The following is a 23,724-nucleotide window of genomic DNA, read 5'->3' as shown; positions in this document are numbered from 1 at the left end:
TTATAAATTGTTTTCTTAAACATTATTTAGGTCCCCCAAATACCACACATACTGGAATTGATTAATGGTTTATAGTGGTTATTTCTCAAAAAATGATCACTCTTATTGCTGAGAAGCCACCAGGGTGAGAGAAAATGAATACAAAAAGAGAGAAATAAAACACCTAGAAATAAACATACCTAAGGTGGTGAAAGACCTGTACTTAGAAAAAATAAGACCCTGATCAAAGAAAGTGAAGATACAAACAGAGGGAAAAGTTTACCTTGTTTATGGATTGGAAGAATTGATATTGTTAAAATAAACATGCTATCCAAGGCAATCCACATACTCAGTGCAATTGCTATGAAAATACCAGGGCATTTTCTACAGAACTAAAACAGACCATTTTAAATTTTGTATGCAAAGATGAAAGACCATGAATCGCCAAAACCATCTTAAGGAAGAAGATCAGAACTGGAGGAATCAGGTTCCCTGACTTTGAACTCTATCAGAAAGCTACATTAATCCAATCAGTATAGTATTGGCACAAAAACAGACATGTGGAACAGAAGAGAGAGCCCAGAAATAAACGTATGTGCTTATGGTCAATTAATCTATAATAAAAAAGACAAGAATATACAGTGGAGAGAAGACAGTTTCTTCAATAAGTGATGCTGGGATAATTGGATAGCTACATGCAATAAAGTAGAATTAGAACATTCTCTAGCAGCATATACAAAAATAAACTCAAAATGGACTAAAGACCTAAATATAATACATATATTATGTAGGAAGTCATTTTAAGAAACAAAAACCTTTAGATATTTTAATGAGCTGTGTTTCTTTCACATTTGTAAATTCAGAAATTAAGTGAACATATCAGTTATAAAAAAAATTAAAAATACAAAACAATTGGGTTTTAAAGAGATAACTGGGACCTCAAAGGTCTCTGATACAGAGGAGATCTAGGATGGAGAAGGGAAAAGCAGTCTGATGTTGAAGACTGGAAGGGGGAGTAACACTAGTAATTATTCACTTCAGTTGATGATTGAGGAAATAAGAGAGCCTAATGAGCAATTACTGTGCAATGTTGTGGTTCACTGTGAAGGCAAAATAAGGGAAATGGCTTCACAGCTGAGTTAACAATTGCAAGTCTCAACTCATGGATGATGGTGTTGATAGGATAGGCATACCTCATTCAGAAACCTTTTCAACATTACCATTGTTTCTGGATTCACTTATAAAGAGGACCCCAACACAGCATAGAATTTAAGTGCAACAAAAAATTCAGGGAAAAAACTTATTTCACACTGCCTAGAATCAGAAGTTTCTACCCTAACTCATTCAGATGATCTAATGTCATTCTTTTCCAGCCCTTATTCTCTTGTTTTTGAAGTGGCAAACCTTCATGATTTTCAGCTTAACATCATAGGGATGGTGAGGGCATTCAGTCAGAGAAGCTAAAAAGTTCATGTTGACTCCATGTCAGCCAAGAAGGGACTCAAACTGGTAGCCACAGTCACTGAGCCACACTACAGCGAGGTTATCCTGACTAAAGCAATAATGGTCTTTCTGGGGTGTTCGGGTCTGGTGACAGTAGTGTAAGAAGTATGATTATTTATCTCTTTTATTGTTCATTTTATAAAACTAATTAAGATCATTTAAATATTATATAAGTATTAGAAAATGGCCAAATAGTAAAGAATCCACTTGCAATGCAGGAGACTCAATCCCTGGGTCCAGAAGATCCCCTAGAGCAGGAAATGGAGTGGGAACTCCAGTGTTCTTGCCTGGAAAATTCCATGGACAGAAGAGTGAGACAGGCTACAGTCTATGGAGTCATAAAGAGTCGGACACGACTGAGCGACTAATAGTTTCAACACTTTCAAGTATTCTAGAGCTCCTGTACAAAATGCTAGTGATTGGGTCAATTAAACACATTCATTTATTGTCTCATACTTGTGGAACCTTTAAGTCCAAATCAAAGTTTCATCTGAGTTGGATCTTATGCAAGGTGTGAATGCATAAGGGGCCTCCATTCATGGCCACTTTCCTTGGCTTGTAAATAGCTGAAATCTCCCTATAATTCTCCAAATTTTCTTCCCGATATGTATGTTATCTATGTCTTATTTTCCCTTTTTCAGTTCAGTTCAGTTCATTGCAGTCACTCAGTCGTGTCTGACTCTTTGCAACCCCATGAACCACAGCACACCAGGCCTCCCTGTCCATCATCAACTTCCGGAGTCCACCCAAACCCATGTCCATTGTGTCAATGATGCCATCCAACCATCTCATCCTCTGTCGTCCCCTTCTCTTCCTGCTCTTAATCTTTCCTAGCATCAGGGTCTTTTCAAAAGAGTCAGCTCTCTGCATCAGGTGGCCAAAGTATTGGAGTTTCACCTTCAACATCAGTCCCTCCAGTGAACACCCAGGACTGATCTCCTTTAGAACGGAGTCGTTGGATCTCCTTGCAGTCCAAGGGACTCTCAAGAGTCTTCTCCAAAACCACAGTTCAAAAGCATCAATTCTTTGGCACTCAGCTTTTTTGATAGTCCAACTCTCACATCCATACGTGACTACTGGAAAAACCATAGCCTTGACTAGACAGACATTTGTTGGCAAAGTAATGTCTCTTCTTTTTAATCTGCTAAGTTGGTCATAACTTTCCTTCCAAGGAGCAAGCGTCTTTTAATTTAATTACTATAATCACCATCTGCAGTGATTTTGGAGCCCAGAAAAATAAAGTCAGCCACTGTTTCCCCACCTATTTGCCATGAAGTGATGGGACCGGATGCCATGATCTTAGTTTTCTGAATGTTGAGCTTTGAGCCAACTTTTTCACTCTCCTCTGTCACTTTCATCAAGAGGCTCTTCCCTTTTTATATAGATATAACTCATTTGGATTAAGACCTACTCGGTTTTTCCAGTAGTCATGTATGGATGTGAAAGTTGGACTGTGAAGAAGGCTGAGTGCCGAAGAATTGATGCTTTTGAACTGTGGTGTTAGAGAAGACTCTCGAGAGTCCCTTGGACTGCAAGGAGATCCAACCAGTCCATTCTGAAGGAGATCAACCCTGGGATTTCTTTGGAAGGAGTGATGCTAAAGCTGAAACTCCAGTACTTCGGCCACCTCATGCGAAGAGTTGACTCATTGGAAAGGACTTTGATGCTGGGAGGGATTGGGGGCAGGAGGAAAGGGGGACGACAGAGGATGAGATGGCTGGATGGCATCACGGACTCGATGGACATGAGTCTGAGTGAATTCTGGGAGTTGGTGATGGACAGGGAGGCCTGGCGTGCTGCGATTCATGGAGTAGCAAAGAGTCGGACACAACTGAGTGACTGAACTGAACTGAATGAACATATTTTAACTTGATTACTTGGTAAATACTCTATCTCCAAATATGATCACATATGAATATGAGTGTTTATGGCATAGATACATTAATTTTAGAGGCACAAAATCAACCCATAGGAGATCTGCATTTTGAACTAATTGTGGGCATATCTCCTGCCTCTTCCATCTTATTAAGAGAACACTGGTGACCACTTACGAGAAACAAGGTGGCCCCACCACAGTCATTGTCACAATTCTGTGAATGTTCAGTAATTTCATTTTAGTATTTTATTTCTTCTTCCCTCTTTGAGGGAGAAGATAGTCTGTCATTCTCAATTGTTACAAAGTATTTTTTACACCTACAGTTGTAATTATTTGCTATTGTGTAGGATATAAGAGCCTGTGAAGTACACCACTTTCAGCCAAACATTGAGATAAAATTCTGATAATCCATGAAATCAAACTTTTCCTGAGCCCTTCAGGAAAGGGACAGGGCTCTACAGGACAGAAAAAACAGAAGACTTTCTTTAAACTGGCAGAACCTCATGAGATAAAGAAAAAGAACTGAGGTCCTCATTTCACCCCAGTCAGAATGGCTGCTATCAAAAAGTCTACAAGCAATAAATGCTGGAGAGGGTGTGGAGAAAAGGGAACCATCTTACACTGTTGGTGGGATGCAAACTCGTAGAGCCGCTATGGAGAACAGTGTGGAGATTCCTTAAAAAGCTGGAAATAGAACTGCCATATGACCCAGCAATCCCATTGCTGGGCATACACACCAAGGAAACCAGAATTGAAAGAGACACGTGTACCCCAATGTTCATCACAGCGCTATTTATAACAGCCAGGACATAGAAGCAACCTAGATGTCCATCAGCAGACGGATGGATAAGAAAGCTGTGGTACATATACATAATGTAATATTACTCAGCCATTAAAAAGAATATATTTGAATCAGTTCTAATGAGGTGGATGAAACTGGAGCCTATTATACAGAGTGAAGTAAGCCAGGAAGAAAAACACCAATACAGTATACTAACACATATATATGGAATTTAGAAAGATGGTAATGATAACCCTGTATGCGAGACAGCAAAAGAGACATAGATGTATAGAACAGTCTTTTGGACTCTGTGGGAGAGGGCGAGGGTGGGATGATATGGGAGAATGGCATTGAAACATGTAAATTATCATATGTGAAACAGATCGCCAGCCCAGGTTCGATGCATGATACAGGGTGCTCGGAGCTGGTGCACTGGGATGACCCAGAGGGGTGGGATGGGGAGGGGGGTTCAGGATGGGGAACACATGCACACCAATGGTGGATTCAAGTCAATGTATGGCAAAACCAATACAATATTGTAAAGTAAAATAAATAGATAAAGCTGAAAAGAAAAAAAAAGGATTAGAATTTTTTAAAAAAAGTGAGGTCTTGGGGCAAGATACTAGAGAGCACCTCCCTTAGTAGTACAGGTTTGAAGTGGACAGTACCTATTTCAAAATGGGCAATGAAGGTCTGTATTTTTCAGTCCAATATGGAAGAATTCTGATGGACTATTATACCTCCATGGCTCTCTTTGGTCAATGCAGTAAATGTTTAGGATAAATGAGCCTCATTGTCAAGAATATTATTTAGTATTTTGTGGAAAATTAGAGAAATCTTATGAGAGATTTTTTTTTAAATATGATTCCCAAGGAGGCCAGGAAAATCTTCCACTAAAGCAATGTTAAGAAAATATCTCTAGGTGGGATCTTGAGATGATCGTAGAAAACCTGATATAATTTTGGAAATGAAAAGCTAATTTCAGAGCTATTGCATTTTTGAAAAGGGAACTCTAGACCCATAGGAAAGAGACAGTATTTCACAGAATTATTTCATTTCTATTGTGCTTATTGTTGTTGCTTTCAATATCCCTATGTTTACCCATATGACATACAACTATTTTTTCCAAGCAATTCTTATCCATTGCTATTATGTGTGAATTCCTGTAAGAAATCTAACCCACTAGCATATTTTTATTGGGCTAGGTGTGTTTTGCATTTAGTGAATCCAGTAATCAAATACAGGCAATAGGAAACCAGTTTTACAACTGCACCATGTAGGCCATGAAGGCAGAAGTGCATGGGTGACTGACACTTGATATCTAGGAAGAAGGGAGGGACAATGGGGCTCAATGTTGAAGACCAAGAGGGGAAATGAGCATATATAATTGTTCACTTCAGAGGGTGATTGAAGAACACAGCCACCTAATGAATAATCATAATCTAATGGTGTTGGCTATTGCAAATACAAGTTAGGACAGGGTTTTCTGCTTAAATAACAAACTATAAGTTTAAACCCTAGGAAGACAGTTCAAATTTTTTTCAACATAATCTGTATGATAGAATTTATTGTGAAATATACACGAGAGCTGAAACTCATCCAGTTCAAGCTACTGCAGAAATAACTGCAGTATTCCTCTATACAGAGGCATTGTGAAATTCATCAATCTTTAAGAAGTGAAGATAAGCAGAAATCATATAGCGTGGTGGGCCTGATGCTTGAGCAGGTATTTTGTCATGCACCTGAGGGAAATTTGTTTTAAGTAGGAGTAATATATAAGGTTACTGTGCTTGTGGAAGTAAATACCCTGGCTTGTGTAATATATCTGTCTGAAAAATCAGAGTCCTTTACCATATTCTGGTAGGTGAAGGGCATTGCCCAGAGCCACATGGCTACCGAATTAGAACTGACACCAGGATCCAGTTGATTCCGTGAATCTCACTTCAGTGTATGATCCATTAGGCATGGTTTTGCCTTTGAGTGGTTCTATCAGAGGATAACAGAAACCATGTGTCTTTTGATGAACCTGCTTAATAGGAAATATCTCAATATAAAAGAATAACCTTCAATGATCTCAAATCTCCATTTGGAAATTAATTCAAGTGAAGAATGTTTAATGAAGTATTTCCCTTAACCATACTCCAATATCATGCAAGGACAGCTTCTTGTGTTTTTCACTCCCCCTAAATGTTTTCCTTAAACCTGCCCCATTTATGATTCTGTGGAAATGCACTTTTCACAATTGAGAAGGATGGATTACAGCTATAATGTCAGATGTTGGAGGACCGAAAAAGAAGAGGACCATGAGGTATATGAGAAAACTCTGTGTCCCTAAGTTAGAAAAAAAAAAAAAGATATTCAGACCAGGTTTGTCTGAGTTCCTTTCACCAAGAAATCTGTACTTACATTCTCCTTGCTGCCTACCTGTGTGTTTCTTTGTCTATATAAATGGCCCTACAAGTGGGAGAGGATGTCTATAATGGTTAGAATTTTCAGTCCACTTTGGTGTGAAAGCTGTGGCATGCAGTAGAAGATTCCACTAAATAGTAGGTGCTCCTCTGTTGGAGAAGACTCTTGAGAGTCCCTTGGACTGCAAGGAGATCCAACCAGTTCATTCTGAAGGAGATCAACCCTGGGGTTTCTTTGGAAGGAATGATGCTAAAGCTGAAGCTCCAGTACTTTGGCCACCTCATGTGAAGAATTGACTCACTGGAAAAGACTCTGATGCTGGGAGGGATTGAGGGCAGGAGGAGAAGGGACGACAGAGGATGAGATGGCTGGATGGCATCACGGACTCGATGGACGTGAGTCTGAGTAAACTCCAGGAGATGGTGATGGACAGGGAGGCCTGGCGTGCTGTGATTCATGGGGTCGCAAAGAGTCGGACACGACTGAGCGACTGAACTGAACTGAAAGAGCAAAGACAATCACCATAGTATAGTGAACAAAACAATTATTCCTATGGCCATACCCTGTGTATGGCACCCAAAAACATCTCAAGAAGCTTGTCTTTGATTTCAGTGGCTATTAGATTGAGGAGTATAGCTCATCCCTGAATACTCCTTCCAGTGAGGGGTCCTGTCTGTTTCCCCCTCCTCTTGAGTTGATGAAGCCTGTGATTGATTATTTTGAGCAATGAATAAAATACAGTGGAAATTATATTATACCAATAACAGGGCTGAGTTTTAAGAAGAAAAGTCCTTCTGCCTTGCTGTTTGAGGACATAGGGCTACCATGGAAACGATTAGTCTGTCCTGCTGGACTGCTCCACAAGAAAAGAGGCCCCTTTCAGCACCAGGTATGTGTGTGAAGGTTATCTGGAACCTTGCAGTGTAGCTTAGGTATCGGATGAAGATCACTGAGTGGTCTTAGGATGCTTTATGTTTTTAAGGGATATTTACATTTCATATTTGGAAATTGTATAAAAAATTTAAAATCTTCCCATTATAAATTGTAATATAAAAAGTTATGTTAAACAGTATTTTAAATACTCAGATGTGCTTGAAAAGTGGCTCAAATCAATAGACAGTTGACACACACACATAATTCTAAATGATTAACTGACTATACTCATAGTGAAAAACTGGACTTTCTTTCTCATAAGAAAGGAAGGACCAAAGAAAATTCTAATTTTTGTCCTTAGTGGACATGGAACAACGACTAGTTCCAAATAGGAAAAGGAGTACGTCAAGGCTGTATATTGTCACCCTGTTTATTTAACTTCTATGCAGAGCACATCATGAGAAACACTGGAAGAAGCACAAGCTGGAATCAAGATTGCCAGGAGAAATATCAATAACCTCAGATATGCAGATGACACCACCCTTATGACAGAAAGTGAAGAGGAGCTAAAAAGCCTCTTGATGAAAGAGGAGAGTGAAAAAGTTGGCTTAAAGCTCTCAACATTCAGAAAATGAAGATCATGGAATCTGGTCCCATCACTTCATGGGAAATAGATGGGGAAACAGTGGAAAAAGTGTCAGATTTTATTTTGGGGGGCTCCAAAATCACTGCAGATGGTGATTGCAGCCATGAAATTAAAAGATGCTTACTCCTTGGAAGGAAAGTTATGACCAACCTAGATAGCACATTCAAAAGCAGAGACATTACTTTGCCAACAAAGGTCCGTCTAGTCAAGGCTATGGTTTTTCCAGTGGTCATGTATGGATGTGAGAGTTGGACTCTGAAGAAAGCTGAGTGCCAAAGAATTGATGCTTTTCAACTGTGGTGTTGGTGAAGACTCTTGAATGTCCCTTGGACTGCAGGGAGATCCAACCAGTCCATTCTAAAGGGGATCAGCCCTGGGTGTTCTTTGGAAGGAATGATACTGAAGCTGAAACTCCAATACTTTGGCCACCTCATGAGAAGACTTGACTCACTGGAAAAGACTCTGATGCTGGGAGGGATTGGGCGCAGGAGGAGAAGGGGATGACAGAGGATGAGATGGCTGGATGGCATCACCGACTTGATGGATGTGAGTCTGAGTGAACTCCGGGAGTTGGTGATGGACAGGGAGGCCTGGTGTGTTGCAGTTCATGGGGTCACAAAGAGTCAGACACGACTGAGTGACTGAACTGAACTAAATTGATGGGTGAGGAATAAAATGTTGCCTAAAGAATTTGTAACCAAAAGAGTGCCCTGATGTATCTTTGGTATTCTAATTAATACTGTCAACATGGCCCAAGTAATTTCTATTTGCGAACTCATATATATGGCAAATGCAAATCTAATTGCGTCTAGAGGAGCTGAACCCTAACTGAGGCTTCTACATGTATTCCTACAGTTAAAGCCCCCCTAAACAAAGATAACTTTTCCTTCCAAAATGACAGCATCAGTATAAATAATAAACCAAATGGAAACCTGTAAAGACTTATAATCAGATACAAAGTACAAAAAATGTACTTAACATATTTAAATAGATGATAACATAAATAAAACATGAGTAATAAATAGCTAATTGTCAAAAAGCAAATAAGCTTTCTAGTACTGAACACTCACAGTGGTTATGAACCACTGGAATAGAAGAGTAAAGGAATTTTAAACATCTGAGACACAAATGGACAGAGAATATATGACCTAGAAGATCGATGAAAGAAATACTACAAAATACTTCATAAAGAGTATAAAAGGATTAAATGGAGGTCAAGAAACATAAGAAATGGACTAAGAAAATACATCTCCTTGGCATACCAGAAGTGACAAACATTCCTTGGAAGTTCCTTTACCATAGTTCTTTTGTCATAAATTTTCAGTTTCATCTCTGGTTCAAAGGATTTGTTAACAAATTAGCCACTTGTTATGCACAAATAAATAATAAATAAATAATACAAGTATTTATTAGAGAATAATCTAACTTACTTGCAATACAACTAACATTTAAAAAAGAGAGAGAAATAGAGCAGAGGATACCAAATCAGAGTTGGGAAGGCCAGTGACACAGCACATCTGGAGCTCCAACTGGGAAAAGGTCCCTGGTAGCACTTCCACTCCATGAGTGAGACTTCAAAGATTGCACTGCCAGCTTCCCCCCTTATAATCCAAGGCTGCAAACGAATTATCACCATCAATATGTGAGCAAAACTACAGCTCTGGTATTTTGCAAATGTTTTCCAGTACTGTTTGCTTTGTTCTACCAATCTTGGAATGTTGCTAAATCCAGGGAGTGGTTGGTCAGACCTCCTCCAGGGACTTAAATTCCAAGATCCTCTTCTTATCTATTACACAATAGATAATAGATTCTCTTCCACATTCTCAGCAGGTGTGGCTGACACCCACAGCAGTAGTCAGGGCAGTGTCCTGGTAGATCAGAAGCAAGGTCAGAGGCCTGTTCTGCTTTGTCTCTGAAGCCTAAACAAGACTTAATATAATTTCCCTAACAATAGTGTCTATTGTTATAAATATGATTTTTCATGTTGTCTCCAATGTATTTTTTTTACAAATTAAGTTCTAAGAATGATGTGGTCTTTCGTGTGCAGGACATTTATGCACTCTCATTGCCCGAGAAAGGGATGGGAAGAAGACAGGTGTGGGCAGAGGAAGAAGTGCATATCTAATGCTGACTCTCCAAAATTATTTTCTGATCCCATACTGAATTCTGAAGGGAAAATGAGCCTTTAAAGTCACTTCACACTGGCCCAACAGAGTCAGAACTTTATACCACCTCCTTGACCAGTCCTTAGAAGTGGGCCGACTCGAGAAGTTCAATGCAGCTCTGTGCAGCTGAGGTACACCTGAAGTGGCTTATGACTAAGGAACAGTCATAAGCTGTGGTGTTCTGAGTGGTCCATCTTTGAATCTATCAAAGCCTTATCATGATACTTAGGCTAGGAATGCAACACTATGTGTGTGGTTGCTTACTCTCACTACTTGCTTTCTGCTTCCATTTGTTTATGAAAGGAGATTTACGGCCATAGTCTTTGGCACGGGACTGTAGACAATGTGTCTTTTGTTTGCTAGTATGATCTATATGATGTGTCCAGCTGTGTTTCCTGAGTCTATGGAAATATAGCCTTCCTAAATTCTGGAAAGTATCAACTGTTTCTCTGTGAATATTATCATTCTAAAATTTAGCCAGGTTACCACTTCTGGCATGCCTACAAGATGTACTTAATACCTCCTTAGCATTAAGTCCATTTCTTAAGTCTCTTGCCATCTCTTTAATCTTTTATACTTCATGTGTCTTTCTATGAGGTAGTCTATATAATTTCTTTCATCTATATTCTAAATCAACAATTCTCCATCCAGCTATGTATCTTCTGCTGCTTAAAATTTCTTGGAAGAAATTTATAAGAATACAATAATGTTAGGGAACTTCAACACCACACTTACAGCAATAGACAGATAATTTAGATAGAAAATCAATAACAAGACAGCACTGGCTTTCAATGACATGTTAGTCCAGTTGGATGGAATAAATATGTATAGAAATATATTCCATCCAAATTATATTCCATCCAAAAGCAGCAGAATATACATTCTTTTCAAGTGCACATGGAACGTTGTCCAGGATAGACCACATGCTATGCCACAAAAAACCCAAGTCTCAACAAACTTAAGAGAACAGTAATTGTACCAAGCATTTTCTCTAACCACACTGTATGAAATTAGAAAATAATTACATAAAGAAAATGCAAAAACCACAAACACACGGAGAGAAAAGAATATGATAGGAAAAAAACCAATGGATCAGTGAAGAAATCAAAGAGGAAGTTAGAAAATACCTGGAGACAAATGAAAATAAACACAGATCTTTCCAAAACCTATGGGATGCAGCAAAAGCAGTTCTAAGAGGAAAGCTTATAGCCATACAGGCCTACCTCAAAAACCAAGGAACATCTCCAATAAAGAACCTAACCTACCATCTAAAGGAATTAGAGAGAGAACAACCCAAGCCCAGGGTCAGCAGAAGGAAGGAAATAATAAAGATCAAAGAGGAAATCAATACAATAGAGACAGGAGAGAAGCAGTAATTTGAAAGGAGCCTAGGTCAGACCCACCTACTGATCTTGGAGTGTCTCTTGGAGAGGTAGGAGTAATCTGGAGCTCACTCTGGGGACCTAGATACTGGTGGAAGCAATTTTGGAAAGCTTTTTCTGCCCCATGGACACTGGTGCTGGCAAGTATCATTTTGACATCTTCCTCCTGGCTTATAAGTCTCAGGACCAAGCCTTGCTCCTGACCACCAGCCTATGGGCACCAGGATTGGATGTCTCACATCAGGTAACTAGCCAGGCAGAGACACAGGCCCATCCACCAGCATCCAGTGTGCCTTATGATGCCCTGAGCCCGCAGGTGCCACTGGATACAACCCTGCCCACCAGAGTGCCTAGGATCTGCCCCACACATGAGAACACAGGCGCTAAACCTGGGACACCCAGGGCCCTGCAGCCAGAGCCCCAGGACCCAGCTCTGCCCACCATGGAGCTGCTAGTAGCCCTAGGACAGCCTGGGACTCAGTCCCACCCACCAGCAGGTCAGCACCAGCTCTGAGATACCTTGGACTCCTCAGCCAGCTGTGCCAGGACCCAGCCCCACTCGCCAGTGAACCAGTGTTAGTTTTTGGATACACTAGACCTTGCAGCCAGCTCTATCAGGAAAGGGCCCCATCCAACAGAAGGTCGAATCTAGATCTAGGCTGCTTTTGGATCCTATCCAGCAGCTGCTTGAGTACCTTTGTGTGTGAGACAGCCCCAAGGACTTGTCATTGAACAGATATTGATGTGCCATGGATGAGACGCACAGTCAGGGTTGCTGTCCAATCTGGGTTACCAAAACTGTTACCAAACCAAACTCGGGTCTGCAAGCCTGCACACAGTTAAGCCAATCTACTGACCGCAATAGATTTTCTTTTAAATGTGGTGAGAAATAGAAGGTGAAAAATTGGAATTGGATAAATCTGAGCATATAGGAATAGTAAGTTCAGAATTCAGGGATCCGGGGAAGTAAACTGATATTTTTGTACTATTTTTGGTTTCTCATTTATGTATATTAAATAATTCTGAATATGGGATATGTTGAAAGAAGTTTGATTGAGGTAATTGTGATTTTTTCTTATCAGTTTTTTCACTTTACTTTTTCATCATTTCCCACATTTAAATTCTGAATTACTGTACCCTGGATTACTTTACTGTACTCTTAGAGAATAAAAGAGGTATATAAAATGATAATGACCCTAGAAATCACCAGAAAGGCTGAAACAGGAATTATTTCTTCAACTTTCAAATTCAGCTATTTCTGCAAAGTGTTTCAATTAACACTTATGCTTTACAAGGATTTCTATAATACAGACAATGTTGAAGAAAGTTTGAATGGGGTATGCTTGTCAAATTAATACTATTTTCCTAAGGTTGGAACGTATAGTTTGTAATTTAAGCTGTAAAGTCCTTGCTCTAATTTGAATTTTCAGTAGCTAACACTGTTAGATCAGGATTACTCTTTAGGTGTCCGCGTTCCTCAGTCACCCTCTAAAGTGAATAATGACCTATTCTCATTTCCCCTCCAGGTCTTTAACATCGAACCCCACTTTCCCTCCCTCCTTCCTAGATGTCGTGTGTGTCACTCGCCCTTGCATTTCTGCTTCATGGCCCATATGGTGCAGTTGTAACACTCGTTTATTAATGCCTATATTTGGTTATTGGATTCACTAGATGGAAAACACACCTAGCACAATAAAAAAGTATCCTAGTTCATTCACAGGAATTCACACATGGTTTATATTTCTGACCAGCATGCCAGAAAAGTTCCGAAAAATATTTGTATATCATGTGGGCAGACACTGAGATACTGAAGGAGCAACAATGAACACAACAGAAATTATGTCATTTTGTAAAACACTAGTTTTCTTATGGGTCCACAGTCCTGTTTTGAATCTGTGATGGCTCTGCAGTGAGCTTTTCACTCCCAAAACTATATTCTGCTTGTTTAAGACCATGTCAAGGTCCCATCCAGAAAAATTTAATTGCAGTTGATTTGATGGAAGTTTTTCCTGATATCATTGTGAACCATATCATTTTTTCTAATTATTTCTTCAAATTTTTCTAGGGGATGTCCCCGGTGGTCCAGTGGCAGAGACTCTGCACTCCCAGTGAGGGGTCCTGGGTTCAATCCCAGATTGGGGAACTAAATCCTATATGCCACAACTAAGACGTGATGCAGCCAAATAAATGAATATAAAAAATGATTTTTCTAATATTCCACAAACATAATAAATAACCCTGATAAGGGGACTCATTTAGCCTAAATCTGTACTCCAATGACCCCAAGGAGCTGTGGAGTGTGTAGCTGTAGGCCTGGGAGTCCTAGATGCAGTATTCACTTGCTGGTAGGGGGAAACATGGCCGGGGGGGTGTCCTGAAGCTGGTCTCAGCCCATAGGTAGGTACAGCCAAATTCTAGTTCTCAGCACTGGCTGAGCAGCCCAAGTTATCCTCGGGGTCCCGGGGCAGGCACCAGCCAGCTTTGTTGTGGGATGGGTCCTGATATGGCAGGATGAACGGCTCTAATGGTTCTGGGGCTGGTGTCTCCCCACTGGTGAGTGGTGGTACCACCCTGACAGGTAGAGGTGGGTCCTGGGGTCTCTGGCTGCAGCACCCATGGGTCACAGAGCTTGTGTTCTTGGCCTGCTTGTGGGGAGGGTGAGGCCCAGGGATTCCCAGGACTAGCACAAACTCACTGATAGATGGAGATGGGTCCTGGGAACATGGGCTGCATAGCCCTGAATGTCCTGGAGCTGGTGTTTCAACCTATCGGTAAGCTGGACTAGGGTCCAGAGTATCATGGGATGGTAGCTACCCCTTGATGGGTGAGGTTGGTGCTGCAGCTGGTTCTGGACTACTGGTATGTGGGGCCAGGTCCTGGGGTGGCCAAAGCTGGTTCCAGCGTAACTGCAGGCTTCAGGGGTCTCAAGGTGGGTCTGTATCTCTGCCTGGGTTTTTGCTTGGCCTAAGGAATCCCAGTACTGGTTCTGATAGGCTTGTTGGTCAGGTCTGGGTTATAGCATGAATAAGCTAGAAGGATTACAAAATGGCACTCTAGCACCAGGGTCCACGTGGTAGAACCAGCTCCCCCAAATGGCTGCCACCTATGTCTATATCCCCATGATGAGCTCCAGTTGCCTTCTACCTCTCCAGGAGGCTCTCCAAGATCAGCAGATGGGTTTAACCCAGGCTTCTTTCAAATTGCTGCTTCTGTCCTAGGTTCCCAAGCTTGTTAAGATTTTCTGTGCACCTTGTAAGGGTAGAGTCTCTATTTCCCACAGCCCTCTGGCTCTCCTGAAAGTAAGCCTCACTGACCTACAAAGCCAAGCATTCTGGGGGCTCATCTTCCTGGTACAGGGCCCCCAGTCTGGAAAGACTTATGTGGGGCTTGGACCACTTATTCTTTGAGGAAAGCTTCTTCAATTGCTGTTATATTCCCATTATTAGGTTGCCCACCTTAGAGTATGGGTTGACCATGTCTCCACCTCCTTAATCATGTACAAAGTTTAATATTGTTTTCTTAATAATACTTAGATTCTAAAAATACTCCAAAGGCTAGAACTGATGAACCCCTATGGGTGGAAAATATATATGCACCTAATTCTCTAAGAAACCTCCTTAGGGACAGAAAACATAAATAAAGTGTAAAATAATTTAAAAACAAAATCTTTTCAATAATCTTTGGTAATACATGCAAAAATATTTATACACATAAGAATGTAAAATCATATAGAAATGAGCCAAACAAATTATAGAAATTGATCCAACAAGGACTTAAACAACAACTCAAGAAATGGAGGTGATCAATGAGCTACCATCTGCCAAATGGCAATCTTCCAAGGGTGCATCTGCTTAAACTTTCAAGGAAGAGTTAATTTTGCTTCTAACAAAATATTAATAGTTCCACAATGTGAAGGAAAGCATATTTTATTTCAAGAGATATAATATGATGCCACTCAAGATAGATCTTCAAGGTGGGGTGTTTGACAAAATGTGGTCCACTTGAGAAGGAAAGATCATGGCATCTGGTCCCATCATTTCATGGGAAATAGATGGGGAAACAGTAGAAACAGTGCCAGACTTTATTTTTTAGGGCTCCAAAATCACTGCAGATGGTGATTGCAGCCATGAAATTAAAAGACGCTCACTCCTTGGAAGAAAAGTTATGACCAACCTAGATAGCATATTCAAAAGCAGAGACATTACTTTGCCGACTAAGGTCCATCTAGTCAAGGCTATGGTTTTTCCTGTGGTCATGTATGGATGTGAGAGTTGGACTGTGAAGAAGGCTGAGTGCCAAAAAATTGATGCATTTGAACTGTGGTGTTGGAGAAGACTCTTGAGAGTCCCTTGGACTGCAAGGAGATCCAACCAGTCCATTCTGAAGGAGATCAACCCTGGGATTTCTTTGGAAGGAATGATGCTAAAGCTGAAGCTCCAGTACTTTGGACACCTCATGTGAAGGGTTGACTCATTGGAAAAGACTCTGATGCTGGGAGAGATTGGGGGCAGGAGGAGAAGGGGACGATCCAGGATGAGATGGCTGGATGGCATCACTGACTCGATGGACGTGAGTCTGAGTGATCTCCGGGAGATGGTGATGGACAGGGAGGCCTGGTGTACTGCGATTCATGGGGTCGCAAAGAGTCGGACACGACTGAGCAACTGAACTGAACTGAGAAGGAAATGGCAAACCACTTCAGCACTCTTCCTTTGAGAACCCCACTAACAGGATGAAAAGGCAAAAAGATATTACACTGACACTAACAGGATGAAAAGGCAAAAAGATATTACACTGAAAGATGAAACCCGCAGGTCAGTAGAGATCTAATATACTACTGGAGAACAGCAGAAAAACAGCTCCAGAAGGAATGAAGAGGCTGAGCCAAAGTGGAAATGACACCTAGTTGTGGATGTGGCCGGTGGTGAAAGTAAAAGTCCGATGCTGTAAAAACCAATATTGCATAGGAACCTGAAAAGTTAGGTCCATGAATCTAGGTAAATTGTAAGTGGTCAAACAGGAGATGCCAAGAGTGAACATATTCATTTAGGAATCAGTGAATTAAAATGGACAAGAATGGGTGAATTTAATTCAGATGACCATTATATCTACTACTGTGGGTCATCTAAATTAAATGGAGTAGCCCTCATAGTCAACAAAAGAGTCTGAAATGCAGTACTTGTGTGTAATTTCAAAAACAACAGTGATCTCGGTTCATTCCAAGACAAACCATTCAATATCAGTCATCTCAGTCTATGCTCCAACTACTAATGCCTAAGAAGCTGAAGTTGAATGGTTTTATAATGATCTACAAGACCTTTTATAACTAACCCCCCAAAAATATGTCCTTTTCATCATAGGGGACTGGAATGCAAAAGTAGGAAGTCAAGAGATACCTGGAGTATTAGGCAAGTTTGGCCTTGGAGTACAAAATGAAGCAGGGAAAAGGCTAACAGAGTTTTGCCAAGAGAAGCCTTTAGCTTCTCTTTTTTTCTCAGCTATTTGTAAGGCCTCGTCAGACAATCATTTAGCCTTTTTGCATTTCGTTTTCTTGGAGATGGTCTTGATCCCTGCCTCCTGTTCAATGTCACAAACTTCCATTCATAGTTCTTCAGGCATTCTGTCTATCAGATTTTTCCCTTGAATTTATTTGTCACTTCTACTGTATACTTGTAAGGGATTTGATTTAGGTCATACCTGAATGGTCTAGTGGTTTTCCCTACTTTCTTCAATTTAAGTCTGCATTTGGCAATAAGGAGTTCATGATCTGAGCCACAGTCAGCTCCCGGTCTTGCTTTTGCTGACTGTATAGAGCTTCTCCATCTTTGACTGCAAAGAATATAATCAATCTGATTTTGGTGTTGACCATCTGATGATGTCCATGTGTAGAGTCTTTGCTTGTGTTGTTGGAAGAGGGTGATTGGTATGACCAGTGCATTTTCTTGGCAAAACTCTGTTAGCTTTTGACCTGCTTCATTTTGTACTCCAAGGCCAAATTTGCCTGTTACTCCATGTAGCCCTTACTTTTGCATTCCAGTGCATTAAAAGCAGAGACATCACAGTGTCAGCAAAGGTCAGTCTAGTCAAAGCTACGGATTTTCTAGTAGTCATGTATGGATGTTAGATTTGGACCATAAAGAAGTCTGAACACCAAAGAATTGATGCTTTTGAACTGTGCTGCTGGAGAAAACTCTTGAGATTCCTTTGGACTGTAAGATCAAACCAGTCAATTGTACATGAAATCAACACTGAATGTTCATTGGAAGGACTGATGCTGAAATTGAAGTTCCAATACTTTGGCCACCTGATCTGAAGAGCCGACTCATTGATAAAAACCCTGATGCTGGGAAAGATTGAAGGCAAAAGGAGAAGGAGGTGGCAGAGGATGGAGATGGTTAGATGGCATCACCAACTCCATGGACATGAATTTGAGCATACTCTAGCAGACAGTAGAGGACAGATGAGCCTACCATGCTATTGTCCATGGGTCACAAGGAATCAGACTCAACTTAGCAACTGAACAACAACTCTAAGACCTGTGATTGTGTCACCTCATTGATATTTGAGTAGAAGTGACCCCCCAAGCCCTTTTATGCTTAGGAACATTTATGCTATTGCAGAGATCATAGTTGTTTTCACTTCCTGTAAACCCATTTATTATTCAAGAATGTCACCTCTTAGAAGGGAGTGGTAAGGTAATACTCCAGGTTGCAAATAGCAACAGCATAATCCCCTTTAGTCAGAAAATATGTGAGTATTAATACATCACAGTATGGATGCTTATACACTTAAATGCTAACATGTCTAATTGATAGGATTATAGGTGATTGGTTCTTATAAATTTCAAGTGATAAATGTATCATTTTAGGGCCATGATCTGGGCTCATCTATTTATATGTATTCCTGATTATATTCATCAGCTAGGCTTGCCATAACAAAATACTGTAGACTAGATGACATAAACAACAAAAGTTAATTTTCTCACAGTTCTGGAGGATAGAAGTGCCAAAATCAAGATCTAGCAGTGTCAGTTTCTGGTGAAACCTCTCTTTCTGTATTACTAGTGATCATCTTCTTGTTGGGTCTTCACATGTAGGGGAAAGATCTGGTATCTCTTCCTCTTCCCGTATGGCCACAGGCCTATCCAATTATGCTCCTCCCCCATCTCAATTAATTTCCTAAATACCCTATCTCCAGATCCAGTCACACTTGGGGTTAGGGCTTCAACATATTAATTTTTTGGAGGGGAGCCAATTAGGTTCATAGCACCTGTGCTCACTACAAATACCAAAAATACTTGGTTCATAAAACAGTGAATTCTGTTCAGGACAAGAACCAGACCAGAAGTTCTGTGCTGCAGCTCATTAACAGGTATTAGATATCTGAGCTGATGCCCAATGAAACATGTGATGTGCTTAGCAAAGCGGATGTTAGCAAGAGACTCTTGTCCCTCCCCATCCAACCCCAGCCTTTCATGTCCCCTGACCTTAGTTGAAAAATACTTTCCAAAAAGCAAGAAGAGTGCATCTAAAATTCCAGCCCTTATACACCTTAGAACATCAATTCAGACCCTTTGTTTTCATTTCCTCATTTCTGAGACAAAGGGGCTAGTCTATGTGACCTCTTCTCCCAAGGCTCTCTATCTTTATAATTCCAACTTTCAGGAAAAGCACTTAGCATCCCTGTTGGGAGGCACATATGCTGAATGATATCCTGCAAACTGAGATGGAACTTTGAGACCAAAAAAAAAAAACAAAAAAAAACAAAGGGAGCAATGCCATGGAGTGCAATTATGAAGTTCACTGTGGGTAAATCACAAACAAGCACAAAGGATAGAGTCGACAGATAATTCAGAGGCATTCGAGGTTGTACTGCACACTGACTGCCAAAAAGGGTACAAAGAATTGAAAGGGGCCAAGGCCAAAAGTAGAATCTGACTGCCAAGACAGAAGCACAGGTGCAGCACCTGGAATCGGGGTTCCTCCCCTCAGGGCTTTCATGACCATTAACCATTTGTGTCAGCAAAAGTACTCTTGCAGGTCTCACATCAGATGAAGGCAAGGGCAAAAGTTGATAGGGTATTCATCTGGCTTGGACTCACTCCTTGTAAATTAGGCTAAAGTTTAGTCATGTAGAAAGGGAGAAGTTAGCACTGTGAGGACTAAAATGGAGCTGACAAAATGGAGTTGGTGTGGTTCAGCCATACAATCCCCAAATTAGGACCCACTTGATCTGGACAGAAGGGGCCTTTCCTGTCAGCCAAATCTGCTAAAATAGCTTTCCTGCACTCATTTTATTTGGCTGAAAAGTACCCTTGTGTACTTTCTTTCCTTAGAAGACCACCAGAAATGAACCACAGGAGCCCATGATAAACATATTGGTTATATTATTATTTTGCTGCTTCATTAGAAATGAAAATAAATTGTGAGAAGATGCAAGACCATGCAACTTAATGATTATACACAGTAGAGGCAATCATTGTAGAAAGTGAAAAGCAGCTTATCCTATGGGGTAGTACAGACTACACACACAAAGATAATCAATTGTGAGATTATTGACAGCATCTGCCTACTGGAATTTATGCACCAATGGAAGTTTTAAGATGAGGGGAGGGGACATTGACTAGCCCTGACCTCTTAGCCAGGGATTATGGGTGAGAAGACATCAGAAGATACCTAAAATCTCTACAAAGATTTGCCAAAAGCAAGACACTTAATGTTGAAATTTGCTCTTGCGAGGAGGACCCCATTTTATGATGTTTGAGGACACTCGTTCTCCTGCAGGATAGCTGAGGGAAAATCAAACACAAAAAAATTATGAGGGTATTTTCCCAAGATTAACCTCAATTTCTTCCAAAAGAGCTCATTGCCAAATCATTGGAGGCTGCCATAAGAAAGAAAGTGTTGGTCACTCAGTCATGTACAACTGTTTGCAGTCGCATGGCCTGCAGCCCTCCAGGCTCTTCTGAACATGGGATTTCCCAGGCAAGAATACTGGAATGGATTGCCATTCCCTTCTCCAGGTGATCTTCCCAAACCAGGGATCGAACCTGAGTCTCCCCACTGCAGGCAGATTCTTTACTCTCTGAGCCACCAGGGAGGCTGCCATACCTTCTTTAAATTTAGAATGCCAAGGCACTAACGAGAAATCCTCAGTGAGTTATGTGTATGTGCAATGTAATGAACAAAATGTTTGATAGACTCAACTGTAGATTTTTTCCCCCCATTTGAGAGGTAGATATATGCTATTTTCATTTTTTTCCACAGATTGCTCTGAGACTGAGGGGCAAGTGAGGCATTTTCTTCAGAATTATATATCACTATTGCACCCATGGAAAAGAAATGCAAAAAAGCAAAATGGCTGTCTGGGGAGGCCTAACAAACAGCTATGAAAAGAAGAGAAGTGAAAAGCAAAGGAGAAAAGGAAAGATATAAGCATCTGAATGCAGAATTCCAAAGAATAGCAAGAAGAGATAAGAAAGCCTTCCTCAGTGATCAATGCAAAGAAATAGAGGAAAACAACAGAATGGGAAAGACTAGAGATCTCTTCAAGAAAATTAGAGATACCAAGGGAACATATCATGCAAAGATGGGCTCGATAAAGGACAGAAATGGTCTGGACCTAACAGAAGCAGAAGATATTAAGAAGAGGTGGCAAGAATACACAGAAGAACTGTACAAAAAAGATCTTCATGACCAAGACAGATAATCACAATGGTATGATCACTCATCTAGAGCCAGACATCCTGGAATGTGAAGTCAACTGGGCCTTAGAAAGCATCACTATGAACAAAGCTAGTGGAGATGATGGAATTCCGTGGAGCTATTTCAAATCCTGAAAGATGATGCTGTGAAAGTGCTGCACTCAATATGCCAGCAAATTTGGAAAATTCAGCAGTGGCCACAGGACTGGAAAAGGTCAGTTTTCATTCCAATCCCAAAGAAAGGCAATGCCGAAGAATGCTCAAACTACCGCACAATTGCACTCATCTCACATGCTAGTAAAGTAATGCTCAAAATTCTCCAAGCCAAGCTTCAGCAATACATGAACCATGAAATTCCAGATGTTCAAGCTGGTTTTAGAAAAGGCAGAAAACAAGAGATCAAATTGCCAACATCTGCTGGATCATGGAAAAAGCAAGAGAGTTCCAGAAAGACATCTCTTTCTGCTTCATTGTCTACGCCAAAGCCTTTGACTGTGTGGATCACAATAAACTGTGGAAAATTCTGAAAGAGATGAGATCTCACCAGACCACCTAACCAGATCACCTGACCTGCTTCTTGAGAAGCCTATATGCAGGTCAGGAAGCAACAGTTAGAACTGGACATGGAACAACAGACTGGTTCCAAATAGGAAAAGGAGTATGTCAAGGCTGTATATTGTCACCCTGCTTATTTAACTTATATGCAGAGTACATCATGAGAAATGCTGGGCTGAAAGAAGCACAAGCTGGAATCAAGATTGCAGGGAGAAATATCAATAACCTCAGATATGCAGATGACACCCCCTTTATGGCAGAAAGTGAAGAGGAACTAAAAAGCCTCTTGATGAAAGTAAAAGAGGAGAGTGAAAAAGCTGGCTTAAAGCTCAACATTCAGAAAACGAAGATCATGGCATCCGGTCCCATCACTTCATGGGAAATAGATGGGGAAACAGTGGAAACAGTGTCAGATTTTATTTTTGGGGGCTCCAAAATCACTGCAGATGGTGACTGCAGCCATGAAATTAAAAGACGTTTACTCCTTGGAACAAAAGTTATAACCAACCTAGATAGCATATTCAAAAGCAGAGACATTACTTTGCCAACAAATGTCTGTCTAGTCAAGGCTATGGTTTTTCAGTGATCATGTATGAACGTGAAAGTTGGACTGTGAAGAAAGCTGAGTGCTGAAGAATTGATGCTTTTGAACTGTGGTATTGGAGAAGACTCCTGAGAGTCCCTTGGACTGCAAGGAGATCCAACCAGTCCACTCTAAAGGATATCAGCCCTGGGTGTTCTTTGGAAGGAATGATGCTAAGGCTGAAACTCCAGTACTTTGGCCACCTCATTCGAAGAGTTGACTCATTGGAAAAGATGCTGGGTGGGATTGGGGGCATGAAGAAAAGGGGATGACAGAGGATGAGATGGCTGGATGGCATGACCAACTCGATGGACTTGAGTTTGAGTGAACTCTGGGAGTTGGTGATGGATGGGGGGCCTGGCGTGCTGCGATTCATGGGGTCGCAAAGAGTTGGCCACGAATGAGCGACTAAACTGAACTGAACTGCTTACCATGAAATTAAAATACACTTACTCCTTGGAAGGAAAATTATGACCAACCTAGAGAGCATATTTAAAAGCAGAGATATTACTTTGCCAACAAAGATCTGTCTAGTCAAGGCTTTGGTATGGATGTGAGAGTTGGTCTGTGAAGAAAGCTGAGTGCCGAAGAATTGATGCTTTTGAACTGTGATGTTGGAGAAGACTCTTGAGAGTCCCTTGGACTGCAAGGAGATCCACTGAGTCCATCCTAAAGGAGATCAGTCCTGGGTGTTCTTTGGAAGGACTGATGTTGAAGCTGAACCTCCAATACTTTGGCCACCTGATGTGAAGAGCTGACTCATTTGAAAAGAACCTGATGCTGGGAAAGATTGAGGGTAAGAGGAGAAGCGGATGACGGAGGATGAGATGGCTGGATGGCATCACCGACTCGATGGACATGGGTTTGGATGGACTCCGGGAGTTGGGGATGGACAGGGAGTCCTGACTTGCTGCGGTTCATGGGGCCGCAAAGAGTCAGATACGGAGGCAGAACGGATCTGTGGAAAACAGTAAAGTTCTCTCCACCCTTTCTTCCTCTGGCGAAACCAGGAGTCAGTGCCTTGCTGATCCCTCATTCTCTCCCCATTCCAGTCATCCTTTCTGTGAACTTTGATGTTGGTTCCGTTCAGTTCAGTCACTCAGTCGTGTCTGACTCTTTGCGACCCCATGAATTGCAGCTCGCCAGACTTCCCTGTCCATCACCAAGTCCCGGAGTTCACTCAAACTCATGTCCATCGAGTTGGTGATGCCATCCAGCCATCTCATCCTATGTCGTTTCCTTGTCCTGCCCTCAGTCTTTCCCAGCATC

The 23,724-nt window shown here is 41.1% G+C and overlaps 1 pseudogene; it reads left to right on the top strand.

Moving 5' to 3' along the window:
- Positions 1-11,738: 11,738 nt before the first annotated feature.
- LOC138930889 (MAGUK p55 subfamily member 7-like) overlaps positions 11,739-23,724 on the top strand; it is an 81,190-nt pseudogene continuing 69,204 nt past the window's right edge.

Source organism: Ovis canadensis, chromosome X (assembly GCF_042477335.2).
Source record: "Ovis canadensis isolate MfBH-ARS-UI-01 breed Bighorn chromosome X, ARS-UI_OviCan_v2, whole genome shotgun sequence".
In the NCBI taxonomy this organism is placed as follows: Eukaryota; Metazoa; Chordata; class Mammalia; order Artiodactyla; family Bovidae; genus Ovis; species Ovis canadensis.
The sequence above is the reverse complement of the archived record's forward strand: the minus strand, read 5'-3'. Positions and strand labels throughout refer to the sequence as shown.